The 25884-nt window shown below is 41.1% G+C and overlaps 1 protein-coding gene across 2 annotated transcripts in view; it reads left to right on the top strand.

Annotated features, from left to right (window-relative positions):
* Positions 1-13627: 13627 nt before the first annotated feature.
* Positions 13628-25884, top strand: part of RASGRP3 (RAS guanyl releasing protein 3) — a 59838-nt gene continuing 47581 nt past the window's right edge. Inside the window, exon 1 of one of the 2 annotated variants that reach the window (XM_064708720.1) lies at positions 13628-13848. The gene's annotated coding sequence lies outside the window, so the exon portion shown is untranslated. The remainder of the gene's footprint in view (positions 13849-25884) is intronic. The other variant, XM_064708725.1, reaches the window with a different exon arrangement.

The raw sequence follows: 25884 nt of genomic DNA, 5'->3' as shown, positions 1-25884 counted from the left end.
AAACAAAAGTAATATTTACTAATTTTGGCTCCTTTCCTTCCCCCCCCCCTTTTATTTTTCTGTGTGTTTATTGTAAAAAAATCAGCCCTCAGGTGTTTACAAGAACCAGCCTCTCAGTACTAGATTTAATTTACATTAGAATAGTCTTAGGGAGTTGTCTGGCTGGTTTTTCCTTCTCATTCTGTTTTAATAAGACCAGAACCTGAATTAGTTAATGCCTGAAGTTAGGCTTCCAGGGGGAAGATTTCAAACACAGACCTACAGAAACTGTTTGACTTGGAAGCTGATTCACATGGAATTTTTTTTTTTTTCTTTCCTGGTTTAGGCATGTTTCCCACTAAATCTGCAAATAACACTCTACAGTATGATGGCCTGGTTTTCAGAAATACTGAGAAGAAGGGGGAGAATTTCCTTTTCTTGATGAACTGTACCTTCCCATCAGCTCTTATTTTTCAGTGGAAGGAGAAGGAGATTAGGAGACTGACAGATGTTTCACTTTGACCTTCTCCAGAGTGAAAGAGTTTCTTTCAGAAATCCTGAAACAGGTCGTTCTCATATTTTTCGAATGAAATGTTTTGCTGTGTCTTCTAGACATGCCCTGCATTAAAAGGAGAAGGATAACTTGAGATTTTTAAAAGTGAGTCAATATTCAGGTCAGCCACGGAACCAAAAATATCATAAGCTCCATCCCTTTCAGTTCTGCACCTACAGTAGATCTTACTAAAGTCCATGTGATGGTAAATGTGCAGTAGCATCTGTCATTCCCTGGATGCTTCTCTCTCTCTGCTGGAGCCTGACACTAGGACTAGTGGAGATACTGTCAAAATGCAGTAAAACATTCTCAATAAACTCTGGAAAGAAGGATCTTTAGGGAAGAGATACTTTTGAATTGCCAAACTCTCTTTACTTTTCTAGAATTAGGCAGGAGAGGGTGGAGGGTCAGTTACTCTTCTAGTCAAAAAGAGGTGGATCACAAACACTAGAGCTGGTCTATAATTACACTCACAAAAATAATTCTTGCTTACCTGCTGTAGTTAAGAAAGAAGGAAGGAATGTTTAGTTTAATTAGTGGATGCTGTAACTAAAGATCTCTTAGTTGATCTAAGATCTCTTGGTCCTGCTTGAGGTTAATCCTACAACTTTAGTAAAGAGCAAGGTCACAGTTAGAACTGTTCATTGGGTTCAGGATGAGCCCTGGCTGCTTTCAGCTACCATGAAAATTCATAGACAAGACAGTGCTGTCCTGACTCTCACCTCCTCCTGCTTCCATACCCAGCTGTGTTCATCTCTGTAAGACAGCCTGGGGCCCCAAGCCGCCACTGCAGCTCTCACCCCAGGCTCAGATTTTCAGCATCCCAGTACTCCATCAGTCCATACACAGGTAGCACCCATTTGCAGGTGTGAGTGCCAGGACAGGCTGACAGATGCATTGGCACAACTGCTGCCAAGCAAAATGTTGTCCATGCTCTCAGCAGGGAGGATTAGTTGGCTCAGTTGTCTCTAGCTGTTCATCAAAGTTCACAGACCTCAGGTTGTGCTGGCCTTTTGCTCTAGTTTGCCTTATAGACATGGTTGAAATTGGTCACAGCATTGAAAGCTACCAGTATGTTCAGAGTGATGGCTTGTGCTATCTCTGGTTCCATGGAAAACAAATCCCCCTGCAAACCTAAACCATCTCTTTGCCGATCAGTTTCTATTGGCAGCAATTCTCAAAAAACATTTTGGTTTGTCCAGCCATCTTCCATCTCCCCTACCTACTTCAAGAGGGCAGCAGTTGACCCAAGCCCTGAATGAAGCTTGAAATATTCTGCTGGCTCAGTAGCCATGTGCTCATTACAGCCACACACTTCTATCAATCACAGACACTGTTTAAGCAGGCAGCACTTTGTGCGTGCTCATGCCTTTCCCTTCCACCTCTTTGTACCTCTAATATGCCTTAAAACACACAGGGAGCCAAAGGCAGACCAAGCAGCCTAAATCCCACTGACATCCCAGTGCTTAGCATTCCACGTTGCCTGGCTCCAGGCCTTCAGAAATGCTTTGACAAAGGAACCACAATTGGAGGAATTAAGTGAAATTCAGCCTCTGGAGCCCACCTACTTTGCCCAGCATAGCAAGGCTGGTTCTGTCGTTTTACCTGAAAAGCTGCAGGGCTTAGGAATACAATTTTGATTAATAGTTAAACAAACATTTTCTTAACATGATTAAGACAAGGGATTGGACACCATGGGTGTAGCCATTTTAGTTGTTACAAGAGCTGCGGTTTAGGTGAGAGCCTTCAAAATACAGAAACCACCACGTACAGTTCCATGATTCAAGTTTCTGAGTACAGCAGAATCTGGAACTGATTACAATTTATACCAAATGGCACCAATACTTTATATATCCATATGGATCCTTTAAAAAAATCAGTCTTTTTTCAGGCAGACATTTCCTTGCTACAAAAACTAAAATTGCTGACATGGTAGAACTGAATTGTGCTAGTTTCCTTTTAATGCTGCTGTGCTAATGAGAATGAAATTACTATGGAACTGGAGTTAGGTGTATTTCAGCTAGAAAGATATTTGATATGAACAGATACTTTCATGTTGGGATGCTATTCAGTGTAAAAACTAGCTAGTGTTAAAACTATCAAAGTGAACACTAACATTCCTTGGGAAAAGACTCACAGCTGAACAGCTGAATTTGGATCCAAGAGACAGAGCTCGCAGTGATGACAAATATTCAGCTAGTCAGTGGCAACTGACATACTCAAGTAAATTCCTGACTAAGAGAAGTCCTGGAATGCTAAAGGCACTGAAGGAGTTGTCAGGACCTATTAGCTCACATTGATCGTGGCTGAATCTGAGTTTGGCAGAGGGGCTCCTGGCTTTGGCACTTTCCTAATTCCTCAAAAAGAAAGGTGACAGACCCAATTAGAGCATGTCACAGGCCTGATCTGGGCAGCAATTAAACCACAGTGCATTCTTTCAAAGTGCATGGCAAACTCAGGAACCCTGCTGCTGCCTCTAGAAGACACTACAGTATTGTTCTTTTAACAGTGCCACCCACTTTGAAGGGCAGTTTGTGCATGCTGGGGCCTCTTTTAACACCAGGCAGGCCAAGGGAGTTATTAAGGAGCCATTCAAGCAAAGAAGGGGTGAATTGCTGTGTGTAACAGAGGCTACTGTTCACTTCTGAGACTATGACTGGTGCAGTCGCTGCCCCTGAGAGTGTTTAAGGAAAGACTGAATGCGGCACCCAGTCCATATAGTGGTGTTTGATCATAGGTTGTACTCAATGATCTCAGAGGTCTTTTTCAAACTGATTGATTCTGTGATTATTTGGTATTTGTATAGCTTTTTCTGTCAGAAGATCTGAAATTTACCTAGGGAAGCTGAATGTGATGCATCCAGAAGAGAAGCAGACTAGCTGAGGGAATGAGGAGAATCAGCCACTTGCTGAAGGTTTCTCAAATGAGTGACAGTGTCGCCTTGTGAGAGTCACAGAGGCTGCTGCAGGACTGGCCTGCTGTCACTGCTTTCAGCTGCAGGAGTAACCTCACACAACAGAAGGACTAGAAACTCTGGACCCATCTGGGGCACCACCTCCACAGCTGGCACAGCTGTGCAAGATCTTGAATCCAAAGACCACTTTGCTCCTCACCAGCCTTTACCAGTGACCACATGCCTACAAGAGAACATGTAATGAAACAGGATTATCCTGTGACAACCTGTATTAGTAAGAGATTTTAATACCTGTTGGGGAAAGAATGACATAAACCACAGAAATGCAGGATGTCAGCTATGTCAGGTTTCCTTCAAGACCACTGGATCACCAGATAGATATTTTGAGTCTTCAGGCTGCCTGTTTTGTCCCACATATGTCTGAGGTCTGTGCTCACTTTGCTCTTTCCCCTCATGATTGGAGGAATTACTGCTCAGCGCCTGAGCAACCTCACAGAACTCTCAAGTTTGCCCTGCCCAAGGTAGGAGATTGCCTTAGGGACCTCCAGAGGTCCCTTCCAAGCTACATTTTTCCATGAGACCTGTGACCTGGCACAGCAGCCTCTGCTGCCTGTCCTTAAATGAGATAGGTAAGGGGACAGAGGGAACATGACCTCCTCCTCTATTTCTCCCACACCTGAGCATGTGCCAGGTGCACTTTGGAGAGAGCCGAGCACCAGCCTGCTCAGCTCAGTCAGGAGAATCCCGTCCAGAAGGAGCAGCATGCACAATGTGCACTGCTGCTTGCAATTAACCCGTCTGTTCTTCAAGAGTTAAGTGGCAACCTCAGGAAGAAGGGAAGTTCTGCATTTTTGTCCTGATAAAAGACACAGAGGAGAGAGGAAATTAGGGTATTCTTATTTTATTCAACACTGACTTTCCCTTCCCCTCAAGTCATGCTTTGCCACACGCTGCTTTCCATTAGCTCTGAGCGGAGGAGGATGGAGAGGATAATGCTAGCCAGCATGGAAAATTTCTACGTGACAATTTCAGCATCACCTCCAATCCCTATCTGCTCAGGCTGCCAGGATCCATTCTGAGCTGCATTTTTCCAAAGCACTCCGTATTGATTTAGCTCTCCTCCCACTGAAACCTGTGGCACCTACATGGATTCCAGTGGGAGCAGGGAAAAGGCTGTGCCAAACTCTTTTGAAAAAAATCCCACCGTGTGTGTCTAATGAGGAATGTCTCTGGCAGAAAAGTTTTGAGTGCAGCTAAGCAGATTTTTTTGTTTCTTTCACATTAAAAGTTCAATTTCTGCCACTTCTCATCCAGGCAGTAGCTGCCCAGAAGAGTGGGTAAGACATGTTCCAAAATGCCCAGCAGGATATTGTCTGTTTTCAACTAAAACTGAAAGAAACTTTACTGTTATCAGGGCAGTCCCTGTAACTTTGTGAGTGGGCACTATTCTCAGGATGTGACACACCTGTCCTTCTTGCTGCAGCTCATCTCTGGGCACAAGGGCATTCCCAGTTTCTGTTCCATTTGATACCCCTTTCCAGGAGCTGTCTTCACTGAAGTCCTGCTTTTGCTATTTTGCCTCCAGTACATCCTGTCATTTGCTCGTGATCCAAAGTCTCAGCATCTCATGTATCCCATCCTTCCTGTTTCTTGGCATTGGTGGCCACAAAAGCAGTTTTCAGGCTCTAAATAAAGACTTGGCATGTGGTGAAATAGATAGCTGCTCTCCGGTGCTCAGGAAGACCTTCCGCCAACGTAAACCGATCATTTCCCTCGCAGTGATCCCTCTCCTCACAGGAACTGAAGCCACCAAGCAGCAAAACTACCCAGAGAGATGTGACATCTTTGTCCTTCTTTTACCATAAGCAAGAAATTTTGAACATGCCTTTAGCAATGAATGTGTTCTTTGGCCTGCAGCATCACCAAACTGAGCTGAACAGCAAACATAGAATAAGGAAGTTTCAAAAATAAGACAGGAAAGGGAAATCCTTTGCTTTGCACAACAGTGAGATGAATGAACACAGAATTTTCATTCACATTTGCTCATGATTATACTTTTTCTTTTAAAAAAAGGAGAATTATTATTTTTAAATTCCCTTAGGCTGCTAAGGAAAAAAAAAGGAACTACATTAGCTGTATTGCTGATTGTGATGTTGGTTCATTGTAGCACACTGGAGATACAGCAAAGCAGATGATGGGAAGCTTCTGAGGATTTCACTGCTGAGTGCATAGTGCATTCAGACATATATTTTAATTTTGCATCTGGTAATAGTTCTGGTATTGGGTTATTTCACCAGAAGGCAGCAATAACTATTTTTAGCCAAAATGGCCCTTACCTCATCCAGTAAAATTCAGTTTATGTTTGAGGGTTTGCTAAACACATTACATCTACCACAGTGAGACCTAACAGAACACTTGGGAACATGTACCCCAAGGACAATACTGTAGGAGACTCTAACGCCAGGAGTATTTTCCCTGTCTAAACACCTAACTCAAAACAGGTCCTAGAGACCCAGGAGCATCCAGGACTCAAGGGCAAGGACCTGGAATGAGAGCCTCTTTCATGTGATCTACCAGCCTCCAGGGCAGGCCAAACAAAAGGTCCCTGCAGAGTCGCTCTCACATTTTGATTCCCTTATATTTCTAATTTAGTTCTGGTTTAGTTCCCTGTGATTTCCACTGTCATCTCTTCATTCTTCTGTACAAGTACAGTTGACACTATCTGTTAGTATGTAGACTGTCCCACCTAATTTAGGTGCAACTCGATGTTTGGTGCACTCAACTGACTTCAGTGACTCGCACAGGGAGTAACTCTGCTCCCAGTTTGTAGGTGATTTTCTAACACTTCAAAATTTTAAAAATTAAAACCATTTAAAACTGTGAGGCATGAAGTGTCTAAAACCTTTTGAAAGAGATCTAGCAACCCTAGAGATTTTTGCTAATTATAAGATTTTTCTCTGTGTTTCATAACAAGTAGTACCTCACTGAACCCTTCCAACTCCTCTGTTGGCAACAAGACATATGGATGAAATGTAGTAAAAAGGCAAATTGTAAGAGTCAAAACAAGCTTTTTAAAGCTTTTTCTGGGTTTCAAGGGTTATCTTCATATGAATAATTTTATTGTAGGATTATAAATGGAATGGAGTATCATCAGCTTGCAAAATTTGTTCATTTTATAATTGATAAGTATTATTAAAAGTTAATAGAATTGTGCCATTGCACAGCCAGCAGAAGATCTGAGTCTGACACCAGCTGTTCAACAACTGGACAGAAATTTCAGCAAGTATTATAAAGGCTTGGAGATACTGCAGGAGAGACTAAGCCCTTAGGGTTTGTTTGTGCTGAACGCTGCAGAAAGGGGGATGCTCCGAGGGAAGCGCTGCGGGTGGGTGTGAACAGCAAAGATACTTTCTGTCTCCTGGCCTGTCACTAGAGGTCAGCGCAGCTCCTGCCGTGCCGCAAGGCAATGCCAAGAAAAGCCCCAGCTCCGAGAGGCAAGCAGTGGTGTTCAGAAGCAGCTCCATGAGGACAGAATCTGTGTTTCTGCAACGGGAGAAACGAGAAGCCCCGGGAAAAGAAGCACATAGCTGGAACGAGAAAGCTTGAGCCCGAAATGAGCATAAAAGCACGCTAGAAGTTGAAAGTTTCCCGAGGGGCAATTAAGTGAAACAATGGCTGTTTTTAAAGTAGCCTAAGGTAGAAGTTGTCACCCAACAAGTTCAGCTGACTGACACTCCGAGGGCTCTTCCTGATGCATGAAAAATGAACTGCTCAATCTCCCAGCATAACAAAATTCCCAGCCCAGGCTGAGAACAGCTGGTCTAGCTCATGTAAATCTAGCTCGTACATGCAGGACAAGGAGACAGGGAAAGCATTAACTGCTCTGGAACAATTCCTGAAGGAAAAAAGGAACAGACACTCATCTTCCCAGCATAACAAACAGATATCCACTGTGATCCTTGATGTCACTGAATAAACCTCTTGGTTTGGGGCTCTCTCTGCCATGTCCTGGCAGGGCTCCCCTCCAGTCAGGACCTGCCAGGAGGTGACAGCTATTACTGCACTTGATGGGAATCGTGGTGGAGCTCCTCTTCCTCTTCCTCTTCCTTTTGGAAGAGGAGACTGCAGCAGTCATCTGCTCTCGAGACAGGTGCAAGGGAGGGATATTTGGCACTGAAGAAATGTCACCTTGTGGCAATCAAATTAGTCACTTCCCCTCCTCACACATGTTCTGGTAGGATTTCTGGTGTTCAACCCACCACTCTAGCAGGGGAGCACAAGTTTTATGAGCATGACTCAGGCTCCAAAAAACAAAGAACTGCACAGCAGTACCCCAAAAAGCCATTTAGAACAGGCTGCCCGACCTCAAATGGCAGCAAAGAGACTTGGGCTGCAATCTTTCCATAAACTCACACGAGGACATTTAGCACAACTTAACCTAACCTGTCTCCCCTGTTCTGGCAGTTGCAGGAAATCAACACCTTGAAATCCAAAAATGTTTGGTCAGCAGTTGGTTTCACCTCTTGACACAGTGGCAATGGAAACCAGGAGAATAAATTCATACAGACTTATGGGGGAAGTAACTCATCTTGGTCAATGAACTATAACTAAGTGAAGCTAGTGTAAATAAGAACCTAATTCCATAACCCGAACAAAAAGCAGAAATATTTTAGCTATTTTAAAATATTTTCTTCCCTAATCTATATCTGACTCTGAGGATAAGTAAAATGATATACACACAGCTTCTAGCAGCCATGAAAAAGTCAACTGATTCCTGTAGGAAGTATTTTTTCCAGGGATGCATTAGCTGTAAAACATATTATCACTCTTTCTTTAGTATATTATATACAAAGGAGGAAAAAAATTGTCACTGCTACATGCTTTCTCACTTTTTTCCTTGGAAACTTCAATTCTAAAAGACATACATTATAATAAATGCAAGAGTAGAAAAGATCTAAAGTTGGAAGTGCAGGACTGTACTGCCTGAGGTCATCTACCCATTACTAATACCTTTGAGTCATGGTGTTTGGGAGTCAAAAACGGGCACCTTGCTGAGCCAAGTGCTGTAAAAAAGGCTTTCTCTCAACAGAGGTATCAAATGAGAAAATAAGATGAATGGAGGTGGAAAAAGCATGCAAATAAATGAGATAACACTAGTAACAGTGAGAGCAGCTGCCCACCCTATACAAACACGGGATGCCATCGGGAATGGGGATTTCTGGCACGGCACCCTGAGCAGTCAGGAGAGCAGAGACACCACCCACAAAGATGGGCATTACCAGAAGAACCTGTTTGAGATAATTTCTGAAGGTCCAATAACTTGTTGAAATTTTATGCAGCCCCTTTTACATTCCTGGAACAAAACACCACCTGCTGCCCTGCAGCAACAGTGTTGACATTTTTGGAGGATGGTGGCATGAAGGAGAGTTTTGCCAAACAGTGTTGTAATGTGGCAGTTGTTTGTAGCAGCTTTTCAGACAGGGGCAAAGAAAGCATGGGTGTTTATATGACAATTTTACAAGTGGAAACAACATGAAATTGTGAGCTGTCTGGAAGCAAACCAAATTATACACACCCTGAGCAGGACAGAAGTAGCACACAAAGAACCTTGAATGTAAAGATGGGGCTGAAAAGGGAAAAGGAGAAACACAAAATACAATTAAAACAAAAAAAAATTAAAAGCAGGGACAGCAAACAGCACAAGTTTTCCAAAGAAAAGTATAACTTCCTGTGAGACCTTTGGCAAATTACTCTATTTCCCCATCAATATAATGGAGATAATATTTGCTGGTGTCACCACACCCGTAAAAATTTAAACTCCTGGTTGTTTGTAGAGAAATCAGTCACAGGGAAAGTGATGGGGATGTACAGAAGAAGGTTTGGGTCTTAAGAATTTCAACATTCTGTAAGCAAAGTTTTAACTTTAATCTTTACTATTACGCTGCTATCAGGTTTAAGGCATGTTCTTTAACATATGGAATGAAAAAACATGCATTCTGTTTTGGTAAGCAAGGAGGTGAAGAATAAATTAGACTTCTTTTTGTGGTCACCCTTCACGGCCACACAACCCATCAAAAGCACAGAGAGATGGGTTATGGCATAAGGGACTTCAGCTGTGCTAAACTCAGGAGGCCACAAACGCCCTGGGCAGACCATCAGTCTGACACTTGTATGCTGACACACAGCCTGTCTGACCTGTGGTTTTCCCTCCCTTTTTTTAAGAGCACCATGAACATTTCTTCACCTTGCCTCATGGCTGTGAGCAGCAGATCTTTTGGGATGTGTCTATGTTTGGTTGATTTGTTGGAGTGGCAGAGGGGAGAAAACCGATAAATCTATACAGTGAACATAAGCTGCAATTAGAAAGGCCCTTAAAGCCACAGCTCCTCAGCTGCTGTGAATTGGCACAGATACATTAAAACTAATTGGCAGAAGTCCTCAGGCAGCTCAAATCAGTGTCACTCCACTGAAGCTTATGGAGCAACCCCAATTTGTAGAAGCTGGGGATCTGGCCCACAGCCTGTGCTGCACTCCAGAAAGACCATCTGTGTTTAACAGAATCAGAAATCAAAAGGAAAGTCTTTACAATTTACTCAGTATTACTGAGGCAAGTGATTTTCATGGTGTTAAGTCAGGTAGACTAAACAAGAGCTATGGAAGATAAAAACTAGCTCTTTGTTTCTGCCTCTGTATAGTTTTACCAGGAAAAGTTATGTAATTTCTTGCAACATATTCCACGAGGCAATGAAATGTGAAGGCAAGAAGGAGACAACTGAGGAGGTAAGAGGGACAGGAATAACAGATTAAGGAATTCAAGCTACTTAATGAATTACAGGCACTAAAGTGTGCTTCCCTGCTCCTGTTGAATTGATGTCAAACCCATTCCCACTGATGTCAGTGGAAAGAGTGGCATTACACAATGCTGCTCAGCAGCCCAAGGGAGGGGCAGCATAAAAGCAGAGGAGAAGGTTCAGGTAGTTCAGCTTTTTATTTTGGAAGCTGTGCTGAAAATCTTCCATATTCAACTTTCATGGGAATTTGGATACCATTGTTAGCATTCTAATTGTTAAAAGCCAGATGCAGAGTTAAAACCAGCACAGCAATCAGGGTGGGGGAGTGGTGAGGGGAGATCATATCAATGCATCTAAATTCATGTTTAGATGAATAGTGGTAGTGAATAATGAATAGTTCACATTTAGTGCTCTGTGGTAGAAACCATATTGTTTGTGCAAAGCCCTTCTGGGATGTCCAGCAAGAAGCAGTGCTTTTGTCATGCTGCCATGTGATAACTCAGCCTTAATTCCTCATCCTGTGATGAGGAATTTATTGGAGAAGCTGCATCTGCACACAGGAACTCACTGAAAAGAAAGAGTTTGTTTATGTCTGTAACACATGCACACATGCATGTATTCTCAGGGCACGGAATGTAAATGAACTGCTTTGAATTCCAGGGGACCAAGCACATCCCCAAAGTTCTGGACACCACAGTGTTGCCCTGCATCTGCTCATGCAGTCACTGTTTGTCCTAGAGGCTAATGCATGAGGATGAGTAAAAATGAGACAGACAGAGAAAATACATCTCTTCAGCTTTGACACTGAAAAATTCACTGCACTTTACAAGTATCTGCCCTGAGCAACAATTTCTCACCCTGCTCCAAGCTCACTTGTGGCTCCACCAGCTACCTGATCCATTCCCAGGGGAAAGTCTGTAGTGAAAACTCTTTCAGGACAGACTCTCCTCAAGATTGAAATGGTGAAGTGGGAGTGGGAAAGTTTGCACACCAGGTGAGAATTTCTTTCAGTGTGCGAGGTCAGAACGACTGAGGAGAGTAATTCTGCTTTAACTTTGCAATCTATTTTTAACATTTAGAGATGTTTTGAATGACACTGAGAAGATAGGTGTGTGGTTTTGAAGGAAAAGCTACCAGCAAAATCAGTGCAAGCACTCTAGTGCAGTTGGGCTCTGCTGGCACAAGGCAAGCAGCAATTCCAGACTAAGCCTCTCCCAGGCTCTGGCACTGCTTGGTGCTAACAGCACACAGAGCATGTGTGATGCAAATTCAAGTCTGTAACCACTAGTAACACATTGAGAGGATTTAAGATTTCAACTCAGCTACATCTGAATAAAGGTATGTGTGAGTTTATTAGTGCTAAGCAGCTTTGCATTTCAGCGCTGTTATGCCATGGAGACCAGCTTTGCAGAAACAGAGTTAGTGAGGCCTGTTCCACAGCTGCTCAATCAACCTTTAACATTGCCAACAGACAGCCTTGGTCTGAGGTCCAAAACAGCCAGAAAGACTGCAGCTTGCTTCAGTCATCTCCATGACAGAGTCTTTTAGGCAAAATCTGGTTCCATGTTTCAGCTGAAGTCAGTATTTGATCCCCTGTTCACTACAAAGAATTATATTTCTTCTAGTCAGATTTGTAGGACACGATCTGCAAAGATAACATCCTCCAAAGGCTTTCTCCTAAATATGATTATTAACACCAGAAAGAAGTACTGTAAATATGGTAACTTTCAGGTCCTTCTATAAATTGAATTCTTGATTTTGAAAGGAGTTTTGCTTGAAACAATCCATTTTGGTTTAACTTTATTTTAAAAGGCACTTTCAAGGAAAACCTTGGTCCTGGGTCACTATTAATTCTCAAAAAATCAACAACAATGTTTATTCACACACCACTAGTATATCTCTTCTTTTTCATAAACAATCACATTCTTGTCATGGCAGACAGGATCTTTGCAAAGTTCTCAATAAGGCAGGCACTTTCCTGAAGATGACTTTTATATAAATTGCTCTGGCATCATGTAGTCTGCCTAAGGTTAACACAGATTTACTAGTTTGTACACAAAACAGCATACTGGCTAACAATCATGATCCTTGCCTACATAATGTCTGAAACAAAAGGTTTAACATTCTCCAAATTCCTTAAGTGCCACAGGTCCTTAACTCTCTCCACTTTCAGCATGACCCCTCATCTGTATATTTCAGACACAATTCTTAAACAAAAAAAAAAAAATTTTCATCCACATAGCAACAGCTCTCTTTCAAGTTTTACCTTCCCACTTAAATAATCACCAATCCCAAACCATGCATTAGGGTCTTCAGTAAACACACAGCTTTTCTAGCATAAAAACTACCAATGTAAAAAGCATCAGAAAGGTTTTTTATATAAAGTGAAGGAAAGGCATGTACTCTTGATAATAGAAAATGCTGGGATAGGGCAAAGAGAAAAGAAATACTACCTATATTCCCGTCTTAACTGAGTACAATGTGAAAATCATTAATTTCTTTTTTCAAGCTTGAGAGAGAGTCTTGGAAGCTTGGTATGTATTTTTAAGACCACTAAGCTGAAAAAAATTAAATTGGAAGTTCTGATTTCAAAAAAAGCATATAAAGATAATTATTTTTCTCAATTCATGGAACATATTTGAGGATTTCAGCATAGTTGCCATCTAAGAGCTGTAGCTGCACGGCCATATTCATTGCATACACGCAGCAATTCAGTTTCCCTGCATGTAAACACACTTAGTTTGCTTAAACACTTCTAGTCTGCAGGATAAGTTCCACTGAGGAAGAGAGCACTCAGACAAAATGAAGATTCATAGACTTCATAATGTCATTCTTAACCATGGAAGATTTGCACATCCTGTAAGACATATCTTGTCTTCTTAAAGCTTGTTAGCCACTTTTGTCCTCTTTTCTAAGCCAAAATATCCTTTTCCAACACTCTAATCCCAAAGAAATTAAAATATTTAACCATAATGAAAGACTTTAAGGAAGTAATAATTACTCAAGAGACTAAGGCCTACTGCTGCTGTGCCTCTTCTTTTTGTTTTTTTTGGGTTATTTTTGTGTTTGTTTTTTCTTGTTTGTTTTGGGTTTTTTTGGGGTTTTTTTGTGGAGCACAAAAGATGACATCCTAGCATGTTTTTGAACAAGTGTTTTCCTCATGCAAAGAGAACTGTGTCTGCAGACCAATCCCTATCAAATTTTTTTACTTACATTGGCAGGGGAGGGCAAACCCCCTAAGATCTTTCCTTTGTTTAAATGCATTTCCTGCCTTCCTTACTGCTATGGACTGTGTTGTGACAGGCCTATTTATAGTCCAAAGAAAGGAAAAAGCACCACTGGAGGCAGGAAAACTAAGTTGGGAAAGAATAGAAGGAAGTGTGGCTGCCATTTCGCCAAACAATCTCGAGCTAATTGAGCTGAAAGGAGCCCCAGCCCCAGCGAAGCTGCTGGGAGGGAGCAGAGCACAATCCTGCTTCTCCCTGCAGGGCTGCTGAGTGGGAGAGCCATGGGCAGGACACTGCTGGGAGCAAATCACCCCAGCAGCTCCGTGTCCTGAGAAGGACTCTGCAAAAGGAGAGGGATGCACGTTGGGCACCCATCAAATTAAGGTGAGTGCCTCCTTCTGGCATTTCTGCTTGCTGCATGCGCCACTTCTTTCCAGGTGTGGCCAGGCTGGTGAACACAAAAAGAATGAGCTTTGGAGAAGGAATGGCAACTGACTTTTAGCTAAAGGTTTGGCAGGATGTCTGATTTTTAGATAAAGAAATCCGAATTCACTTATGGATTCCTCAGAACTTTTCTTAAGCAAAAGAAACCTTTGCCATAAATCCATGACATAACTGCTGTTTTCCTGACTTGTGTCGTGTTCATCTTATAGATTGTGATTAAGTACTAGAGAAATGTTATGGTAAATGTATGCCCCAAAGGAAAATATTATATCAACTCTTCATTCATTTAAAAATATAGATTTAGAGAAAGACAGAGGGAGAGAAAAGTATATGAAAGATATCTCTATAAGAAAGTAGAGACTTCTCCCAGAAGTCTCTGTGCTATCAGAAAGTAAGAAGTATATGAAAGACATATATCTTCTATATGTGTTAATATGGAATATAGAAACACATCAAAATGTATATAATGCAAATTTTGTGATAATTTAGCCTTATGATGTAGACTTGAAGGTAGGAACTTAGCCTGAATTAAATTGAAATAACTGAAAGTTTCTAGAGTTTTAGAATTTATGACAAGTAATTTGTGTGTGTGTGCATGCATATATACAAAAATATACTACATATAGATATCAAATCAAGATATATTATTCATTGTTGCTTGCATTGCAATACTACAGGCTGCCATTCTGAGGTCTAATTTAAACTGACAGTAGAATATGAGTGGAAATTTCTAATCTGCTGATTTTCAGATACTATACACAGTATCACACTATCATGACTGAGTGTGGAAAAAGCTCCATTTCAAGATAGATCAGTGTACAGACCATATTAATTCACTGAGTTACCACCAACAAGACTGACTTTCAAGATTGAAAAATTGAGTTTTCTAAGATTGTGTTTGGTTTTTTTGACTCTCAGCATGTCCTTTGCACTCCTAACAAAGGAAATGCTGTTGTGATTGGCAGGCAGCAGAATAGAAGCTGTAGAATTACAAACTCAGGTTTTCGTCATGTGAATTTTATCTTCTTTGAAGGATCTATGAGAATAACCTTTGTATTAGTCTCATTTGTGGTAACACATTGCCTCTAAGCATGTGCTGTTCAGATGATTAATTTGTTATGCAGATGTTGTCTAGGATTAGAGGTTTATGGTAAAAAGTTGCTGGTGACTACAAAGGAAGTGTGATGTGTTGTTATTCTGCTGTATCCCCCTAGGATGCTATTATGTTTAGAGTCTGCTATTGTGGAGATAGCAAGGCAGGATGTCACCCATGTAGGTGAAAAGCCTCGACAGGACATTTGTAAGCAGCAGCAGTCTGCTGAAACCCCGATCCAGGGGTGCCAAGCAGCAGCTCCAGTGAAACAGATGTGAGCCAGCACTCATGGAAAGGATCAGGCCTTTCTTTGTCTGACCTCAAAGTACTCAGCATTTACAGTGATTCTCAGTAATTTACAGCAGTTCTAGCTGGTTATGAGCCTGGTGAAGACTAAAATGGCAGTAAAACTAGAAGCTTGTACAGATATTTGCAAGAGAAAGCTTTTTAGACTGCAATTTGAGTAATTAGCATAGCATGCCCTAGTGCAGGTAGCATTCCTTGTTTTCAATTTCAGTAACTCATTGCCCTGTGCAAAAACTAAGCAGAAACAGGAAAAGAGTGTTTTAATTTAAAATTTAGGAAGCATTGCAATTTCTGGTGTTGAATAAGTGCAGTCATTTCCCTGAGATGTCACATGCACAGTAACTGCAATGCAACTAAACAGTACACACTGTTTCATTCAGATTTATTTAGTCAGGTCAGCAGGACTCACCACATTTTTTTAAAGCTTGGTACCACTGCATGAATGTAGCAAAACAGAAACATTTCCTAAGCTATAAGAAGATAATTTACAAATCAGCCAGTTATGTTGTAGTTTAAAGGAAAAGGTGATCAAAAACATACTGATACTCTCTCACATTTGCCTTTGGGAAAAAAAACTACAGACAGTACTTTAAAATTCCCTAATTAATACTCTTAATAAACACACAGATATGAAGATTTGTTTCTAAACTGCAAGAGTTCACATGTTCATGAGTTCAAAGTTTGCAAACAGAGGGTTTTGTCCTGAAGATAGAATCATGAGGGAAAAGTGCTTCACTGAAAGAGTGATTGGGCCCTGGAATGGGCTGCCCAGGGAGTGGCTGAGTCACCGTCCCTGGAGGTGTTTAAAAAGAGACTTGATGAGGCACTCAGTGCCATGGTTTAGCTGATAAGGTAATGATAGGTCACAGGCTGGGACTCCATGATCTCAAAGGTCTTTTCCAACTGAGTTTATTCTGGGATTCTGTGATTTCAGAAGGCTTAGAATGAAATTTACACCCCAGCACCTTATAAAATCTTACCACCTGCTAGGGTCTAAGTACTCTGCAGGAGATTCTTTCTACATAAACACTTTAGAATGTTCACAAGTACTAACAGAGCTGCAATTATTAAAGCTCCAAGCCAAAAATTAAATATGAGAATTTGATATACCAGAAGGAAGTTGAGGTTCACATGCTTCCTACCCTGACATTATTTTACCAGGTAATTAAAGAGGTTTAGGGTTGTCAAATAAATACCTCAGTCAGCTGTCACTACTGTGTGGGCAGTATGGATTTCTGGTTCCAGGAAATCTGACTGACTTGAAGAAAAATCACATGACTTAAAAAGTAATGCACTTTGGGTGACAAGTCATGCCATGCTTTCCTGCAAAACCAGTTCAGGTTTAGTAAGATTTATTATTCCTCATGCTCTGGTGTGAGTATCTTAATTTCTCTCTAAGCCCTTATTCCACTCTACCAGACACTCTTACAAGAAAGCTTTGTGCTCCAAGTCACCATTTAGTCAGGCCCACTAACATTATAGAAAAAAAGAGCAGAGAATTACAAGTGTTTGGAGTAGTCAAAGTAAGATTTTTTCAAGAACACATGTACAGTCTATAGTAGTCTCACTCAAAAAACAGAACTGGGGAAGAGGAAACAGAAAAAGAAATCCACTTAAAACACATTAAGAAATCAACATTCAGTATTGGACAGCATCAAAATAGTTATACAAAGAGATGCAGCTGCCCAACACAACAGAAATATTAGTGTTAACAAATATTTTTTTATAATGTCTAAAACACCTAGCTCATAACTGTGTGCTGAATAACATCCTGACTCGTGAAAATGTTTAAATGTTTATGCAGGTGCTTAAATTTAAGCATATGGGCAGTCTCATTGATTTCAAGCAAAATTATTTCAACAGACTGATAAAATTTAAAGCCTGGCAGAGTCATTAGATCATCTAGTCTGACTACAAACACAGCATGTTCATTTCACCATTTCTCTTATCCAGAACCCAAAAGCTTCCCTGCTTACAACAGAAGAGTTTGGATAAAAGTTTAAGGGGAAGATCACAATGTTCTACACGCATGAGTAGCGACCCACAACAGTGAGAATTGTTCAGGCTGACACAAATCCCTTAGCTCAAATGGGAATTAAATGTGCAGGCTTTGCACCAATTTACTGCACAGGGGTGAAGGTCAATGTGTGTATGGAAGATGGACTGTTTCTCCCAGAAGTCTCTGTGCTATCAGAAAAAGCCATTAACTTTACTTGGGCTGTTTCCTACTCTTCTTGTGGACTAGAAAAGTACTGTTGCATAAGCAAGGATTTTTTAAAAAGCTTCTTTAAAACCAATCTTTATGCCAAAGTCCAGATACACTTTTTTACCTGAAGTTCTCTCACTCACCCCAGCAAATTGTGGTACAAAATAAGGAGCCATTGTTCAGGAACAGATGAAACATAGATACATTAACCAAATAGAAAAATAGACCTAGAATGAATTTGTCAAATCTCTTACTTGGTCACACCTAGGCAGTTTAGAAAGACTTATTATCTGAACAAGAAATGAGAAAAAGTGGGAGACTTGACCCGGGACCTCATTTCCAAGGATTAGTAGCAGTGGGTTTCAGCTGCATATACACACAGCAGCAGCAGTGATGTTGAAGGATATGTACAATATATGATATTAACAAAAAAAAAAAAAAAAGGCTTTGAGAAGTATTTAGGTCTTTATCTTCTTCCTATATAAGCTGAGTTTCAGGGTTGGTAATCTCCTTGTTACCTAGTATAGTACTTCCTGGGAAGAAGAGAGGTACCCTAGGGGAAGGAAAAGCTTTTCCCAGCTTCTGGCAGCAGAGGGAAATGGCAAACCCTCCACCTTATGTAGAGGTAGATTAGGTCCTCTGCTCTTCTCTAAATTCCCTGCAGCAATTTTCTCTCAGCTGGATGTCATCTCTGAAGTGTCCCTTCCCAGCCCCCTGTCTAGGAAGGGTTGCAGACCCATCTATCACAATGGTCCCCAACAAACTCTGAGGACTCAAACAACTGCACAGTGCAAAAGGCAGCCCTGCTCTGATGGTTCTGTAGTGCAGCACCAACAGCGCCAGGAAAATGAGAATGCAAAGTGGCCACCCTGTTGCCAGTACTGCAGTGAAGATGTGCCACTTGGCCAAGACAGCAGAAATGCAGGGAACAGCCAGAGCAGTTATGGTGTGACACAGAGCACTGTGTGCAGTCTGCTCTGCCAACCTGGTCCAGCCATGCACCAAATAACTCCCTTAGTGGGGCTGGACAAAGGAATTGAATTTAAAGTCAAGCTAACAGGTCTGGCATGGTCTCACTAATTGATTAATGACTGTTTACATTATAGAGCTGTAATTCACCTGAGTTAGAAAGAACAGAAATTAATGTGTACCAACATCTCTGTTTAGACAGCTCAGCATCCTTAGAATCCTTTATATTCTAACACACCTTTTTTTCAGCCTACTGTTCCAGCATAGTGTTCCATTGTTATTTTGGATTATTACCGTACCACAATTATCTTGGAAGGCTGGAGACAAAGATAAATCTTCAAAGATGAGGTCATTACTAAAGGGAAAAGGAAAACCAAATTCAGTCTCAATTGAACTACAAAATATGCTTCATAACTTCATAAATGGGAACAGGCATGAGAGAGAAGTGGATTAATGCTGAATTTTTCCATTCTGCTTGACCTCCTTCTCAAGCATGGGTAGTCTCTTCTTTCTCTCTTAAAAAATATAACTTTCATACTGCCTTCATATAGTGCTGTGGTTTTATACAGGAACACAGCCTGTGTGGAATTCTGGACCCAGCACATCACTCTGATATCCTTCTATTCATTCAGATATATTCTATTAGGAATAACTGTCTCAAGCAATAGTTAAAAATGTGAAAGAGGAAGCTAAAGTCTTTATAACACTAGAAGAAATTGAACTGGAACTAACAGCAGAGAAGGGCCCAGAGTAAAACAAGTGTAATAAATCCAGCAGTTATATATAGAGACCTTGGCCCCAAGGGGCTGTCATACAAAATATTAAGTGTTGTAACTATAATAAGCAAATCTCCTCTCAGCTAAGGATCATGGAAGCAATAGACTCTCTCTTGTCTTTGCACTGAATCCTTCATGCACAGCAGGAAGGCACAGATGCATGCAAATTCACTCATCTCCGAGAAAGCTGGGAGCATGAGCCCTGAGACATTCACAGCAGATTTCAGCCAGGCTGCTGGATAACAGAGTCTGGCTGATAAACATGAAACATGCTGTGTGTGGGACTGAGTGGGGATCCTGCCTGACAGCTCTGTCAGGGTGGGTCCATGCCTCGTTTTACATACAGTGCATAAAAATGCTACTGTTCATAAGCAAGCAGTGCATTAATTTTCAGTATTTTGAGAGAAACTGTTTAAAAAGGTCAGTTTTTATGCTAGAGAGAAGAAGGAAATAGGCTTGGTCTTTTTCTCTTTTCTGGGCCTGTTAGTAGTCTCCATTGTTTCCACTCTTGCAATGTCAATGCAAATGTACTGTGTCATGCTACAATTTGGCATGTAGTGCTCTAAGTTGATACTGGTACCAGCCTGAGCTGTGTCACTGAGGAAAAACTGACTGACCAAAGCAAGAACCACTGTGACATCAGTGGTGACAACAGGTTTGTCAAAATTAATAAAGTGAAAAAAACCTTTTTCACTATTCATGTGTAATACAAATTTGGCAGATAGCATTCTCTCTGTTGTAAAATTTGAGTGAAAATAATTCTCAGAAATTATTTATTCAAGACAAAGTTGACAGCAGTTGAACTTACAATAGGAGAGACAAGTAAAATGCAGAAAGCTACATAGTTTCAGTAAAACAGAAATAAGTGCATTTTAAAACATTTCTCACTGAATTGAAAACTTTCTTTGCAGCAATAATTTCATTAAAGGTCTGAGAAGGGATGTCATGAAGAACTCAGAAAAAAGGGCTGATGTTTTACTCTTGGTCACTTGTATTAGTTTCCACCAAGTGTGGAAAAAACCCCATACTTTCTGGAGATTTTTAAATGGTAAAGGAAGTACTGATTAGCTCAAACTTACCAGATGCAGAAAAGACAACAAAAACTGGGAGCTGCTGTACATTCAGCATTGCAGCAATGTCCCACCCTTGTTCAGCACATCACTCACAATGAGGATGGCTGGAGAAACCTGGAGAACAAATCTCTTCCAAATACACACATCTGTTTAGAAATCTTCAATCTAGACAGTATTGGAAAAGAACCCTTCATAACAGATGTGCTTTTGTGCTACTGTATCTAAGTCTAGAATTACTGGAGCACACTCTTCAAGCTCCGTTTCTGAAATTAGCATATCCACCCTGTGGAATATAATGTAGTTGGTAACAGACAATGAAGAGCTTTTGTTGCTTTGGTTTTTTGGGGTTATTTTGTAATCATGGGTCTATTGTGACTGCTACAGAAGCTGTCCTTAGAGCCTGCTATCACTGCATGGCACAATTTCACCCTATCTCTTAGCAAGGGAGATGCCAGCCTGCTTTAGCATTCAGAATGCAGAACAACTTCTATTTTTCATTCCACCTCTGTACTTCAAGGTGAAACAAAATCAAGTAAAGTGAACTGGAAATAAAGAACAGTGCTCCTGCAAATTTTGTAACAATTTTAATAATTAAAATTTCTTACACTTGTCTATATAAGGAAGAAACTATACATTTCCAGCTTCTCTGTGAATACTGTGGGCTTTGGAAAGGCAGGAATTAAGTGTGGTAAGGGTTGTCTTGTGGATGGGGATATTTTGTTTAAGTAGGTTTGAGGTTTTGATTTATCCCATCAGTCACTGTCATCCCATTTCTAAATCTGAGAGCCAAAGATAGAGAAAAAATAAGACCACGCCCTGTCTTTCATGTCAAATTTGTAATCCCTAAAGTCTAGTGTCTGCCTATATTTCTTTAAAGAAAACATCACATAAGATACAATTCCCATTAGCCTGCAGCTGTGAGTGCACAGCATTTCCACAAAGCAGTGTAGGGATTCCAGTCTGGACATCAAGAGAAGGAAAGAAGGAAAAGGAGGGACCAGTAATGTACATGACAGAAAAGGCTGCCTTCCACCTTTATCTTTAAGCTTCATCCTTCCATCTCCCATCTCTATCTCTTGGATCCTCTCTCCTTTACCCTTATAGGTCTGTGCTTCATGGCTGGATGATGTTCATCCAAAGAGATGGTCCTCACAGGTCCCTTCAAACTGAGCTATTCTATTCTATTCCATTCCATTCCATTCCATTCTCTCTCCTATCCCTTCCATTCCATCCATACTGCTTCTGGGTTTTCCACTGAGCAGACCAAGTGCTTAGGAGAAAGCTAAGAGCCATCCAAAGGTGGTGGAAGGGCGGCCTAGAGGACAAGGCAGAGCCCCCCTGGAACTTGCCCTGAGAAGCACTGAGGGCACAGACTACTGGCAGAGTGGCTTAATTCCCAGAGAATTCAGGAGTCACAGTGCCAAGTGAAAACCTTGGTCAGAGGCTGATAGCTGGGCTGAATGTTTACTAAGTCAACAGAAAAATGCCCCACTGCCTGCCATGGTGCAGCTGAGCTGTCAAAAAGCAGGTCTGTACTTCACAGACCAGAACTATCACAGTTTTTCAACTTGAAAGAAATGTTTAACAGAGCACAAAAATTTTTTCCACCCATAATTTCTGACAATAGAACTATTGGATATTTTAGCCTAATTTGCAAACTCTGAATTTCAGATGGGTACGCAGCATATCAAACTTCCATTTGAATGATTATATTCTCATATACTTAAATCACTGAAGGCACTGTTTTCCAATGAAAAGCAACCAGCAGCCTTGACTCTAAGCATTGCTCTAGACTCCCTTATGACATTTAATTGATGATATAAAGGAAGGACTGATATCAAGGGTCATATCCAGGGATGCTCTAATTTGATAACTTATCCTGTCAACTCTCACTCTCTTAGAGGTGATGTGACTTCAGGGTGCACCCTTGGGCACGAAAGGGGAGGTACACTGGGCATTTGCAGTACTCCTGTGCCCCCTAGAGCACTGCATTGAAGCACTGGAACTGACTTAGATTGCTGGGGATGTAATACAGCCCATAAATGTTTGAAACTGATTTAATGTAATGTAAGGTTGAGAGCCTTATATGCAGTATTTTCAGCAAAATCTCTTATCTGATCTGCCCCTCACACGTCCTTTAGCTGGAAGCTGTGTTTAAGAGCTGTTGCACTATTTATAGCAGCCCCTTCAATCAGGTATTTATAAAGCATCCTGTCTGGTGAAGGCTTCCATGGGCTGCTTTCATTCACTTCAGCTGATAGTGAAGGCTATATAATGTCTGGGGCAGTGAGGCAGACCAGCAAACCAGGCAGTTTCTCTGCTAGGTTTGAGTTCTCTATGTTCCAAAATGCTGAAGTCTAATATAGTGCAGCCATTTAGGAAACAAACCCAGCACACAGACTTGCAGTTAGCATAACCTGACATTTGTGTCCACTGGGAGTCTCACACCTGTTCCATAAATTCCAGAAGGTCATGTTAACAGAAAAGAGACATTTTCAGGCGACCCACAAAGTAAAGGTCCATAACTGTCATATGCAGAAAATAACTTTATAGCTCAAAATTCTGCACAGTATCAAAGCACTGATGTTGAGATAAGCTCTCTATCTGTGATCAATTTCTAAATTAAAACACAGTTAATTAAATAAACATAAATAAGACATAGCCAAGCACATTAAAAAAAAAAAAAAAAAAAAAAAAAAAAAGAGAAGCAACAGTTTTAAAAAGCCATGAAATAAAGCCTCTCCTACCATAAGGAGAGGCTCTGGATCCATTTATCCTGCATCAGTAAAAGCAAAAATCTTCCTGATCTCAACCCAAACCCAAATGGACAACTGTTCCATTTTTTAGTTCCTTGAGGCTATTCTAAAAGCTATCCATACTATGAGACACTAAAAATTTTACTTTACTCATCCCTACCACAATTCAGTGCCTTATTCTGTACTTATTTTTTGTTGCTCCTTTTCAGTATTTCTCATGTCTCATTTCAACATGACTGAGAAATCTGTGTTCATCTCTCATTGTTTATTTGAGTCATTAATCATAGAATGTTTTGAGTTGTAAGGAACCCACAAGGATCATCCTGTCCTACTCACAAATGAATGTCCATGGAGAAAGAAATGTACCCTTTTCAATCCAGACTTCATCTGTTTTCTCAGCAGAAAGAGAAGGCAGAATACTGTTGTATTCCACACAGCAAAGCTTTTGTCATATTTAAGATGTTATCTGATAGATGTAAGAACACAACACTTAATGTTTTGCAGCTGCATTAACTACCTGATCTTCTTTTGTATGTCGGTATTTCTTTTAAAAATAGGGAAAAAAAGAAAAAAAGGAAAACCTCCACAAAATTTTAAAGACCTTTATTTTCAGGAATTATTTCCCTGATCTGTTTCACAATGACTTAAAATTGTCTGTCTAGCATGAGGATAGAAAACTTTTTCCCACATAAACCGCAGTTTACAGCAGTATTTACAGAGCCATGAAAATTAATTTATTTGTCTACTGATTTCAGAAAGTACAAAGGCCACTTTTCGTTTTAGGGAGTGTATCCCAAGTTGTTAGGGGAATATTGCCATTCAGTCATTGTCATCAAATTATGTTCCTATGTGGATCATGGCTACAAAATAGAGCCAGCTATTCAGTGCAGAATGATGACATTGTACTCTGTGCTATTTCAAATGGCCCAGGTATCACCAGTATTTAATCAATTATATGAATGGTTGCTGATAAATGTAAAAGAGTGCAGATGATATGGCAGAGTCAGAGAAATGGGCAAAGTAATAAAAATTGTGTTTGTGGACAAATAGATTATTTTGGAACACACTTCAGTCATGTTTTCTTCAGTATCAACAAAGAGTAATTTTGCTGAAAGTTGTGAAGAAATTTAGGATTTCATTTAATTTTAAAGTTGCATGTAAAATTCTGTTACCTTTGACCTCAGTGCATTTTAGGGGAAATGAAATGGCATTTATCAAGGATAACTGATTTGGTCAATGGGCCATGCCCTAAATCACAGTGAGTGCCTTCTCCTTTCCCTGAGCGAGGCCAGGTGTTTATATCCAGTTCTGTGATCCATGGCAGGGTCTGCTGGAACTTCCAACTCAGTTCTGCTATGGCAGCTCTCGCTCTCTTGTGGAAATTGCCATTCCTCCAGCGGCCTCAATTTAAATGAACTCGTTCCTCATGGGTTTATTTTCATTTTTAAATTCACAGTTTTTACAGCCTCCTTTTTTAGAGCCTCCTCAGCAGCCGTGCTGGGTCACGGAGCCCCATGCCCTGGGACAGTCTCCTGGAGTCTCCCGGGACAACATGAGGAGCAGCTTGCTCAGGTGCTGCCCAGCCTGACTGCGCATCAGGACACACCTGCAGCAAACATTCCCTGTTTCCAGGCCTCCCTCCTCCCTCTGCACTGACCTCACTCAGGCCAAGAGGAGGCCAGGTCTCATGCAAAGCTCAAGCTCTTGGAGGAGGAACCCCAACCCCACAGCTCCTTTGCCCCCCAGGCTGGGACAGGAGCTCCCCACAGCTGGATGGATCCACCCATGCCTGACCGGGCTGGGAGAGCTCCTTCAGGGCGGGAGGTTGTTCTCTGGAAACTTGTTTGCCCGGAGAAACGGGAGAAGCTCACAAAGGCAGGCGTGGGTAATTAGCACAAGGGCTTCTTCCCTGCTCCAGGCTATGCTGGCAGCGCTGCTGGCTGCATGGTTTTGTAACCATGTGCTGCTTTATATAATATGAAGAGCTGGGTAAGGTCAAAGGAAGCGACCCGAGCTACCCTTTGCCACTGCAGACTTCATCTTCAGGGATTTGCTGGCTTTTATTGGATTCTGACAAATGTGCCAACTAGATATGCTATTCTATTTTAACAATTTTAAAAACAGGCAGCTGACTCTGAGAAATTCCCTTAATTTGCCCAAATCTTGGTTGCAGCACTATCTATTGGTGCAGTTTGCATTTCAGAAAAATGCCCTACACCGTTTGTAATCCAATGAATCCGTGCCGTCTTGCAGGATCTGGATTGCTTACCAAACATCAAAATACCATTACCACATCCTATACTGATGGACAATTGCCTGTGTACCTTTAATCTTGCCAGTCTGCAGTACTGCCAGGATTTCAGCACAGTATATCCTATATGTGGGATGGGAATTTCAGAAATTCAGAAAATGATCTTTTGCACCTCACCCTTGAAGTACCATTGACTGTACGCCTTTGTCCTTAAATACCTAAATATCTTTAAATGTGTGACCAAGCTAAAGGGAGTTAAGTGTAAAGTCTCAGTTGAATTTCAGTAATGTGTGACTACATATCAGCCTGGAAAATTCCATCAAAACCTGTTCCTTTCTTGACTTCAGCATTTCTCCTTCATTTGTCCTACATCTGGGAACATGGGGATAAGGATGCTTTTTTTTGCTCTCTCTGTTTAGACTGATAGTCCTCACCTCAAAGGGTCTGTCTCAGCCTGACTATACAATGTCTGGCAAAATGCAGCCACAAAATCCATGATGTAAAAATGCCAGATGCCAAAATTAAAGTATTAATACTCACCACTCT

Source organism: Zonotrichia leucophrys, chromosome 3, assembly GCF_028769735.1.
Source record: "Zonotrichia leucophrys gambelii isolate GWCS_2022_RI chromosome 3, RI_Zleu_2.0, whole genome shotgun sequence".
Taxonomy (NCBI): Eukaryota; Metazoa; Chordata; class Aves; order Passeriformes; family Passerellidae; genus Zonotrichia; species Zonotrichia leucophrys.
Note: the sequence above shows the minus strand (reverse complement) of the source record. Positions and strands in the feature narration are given on the sequence as shown.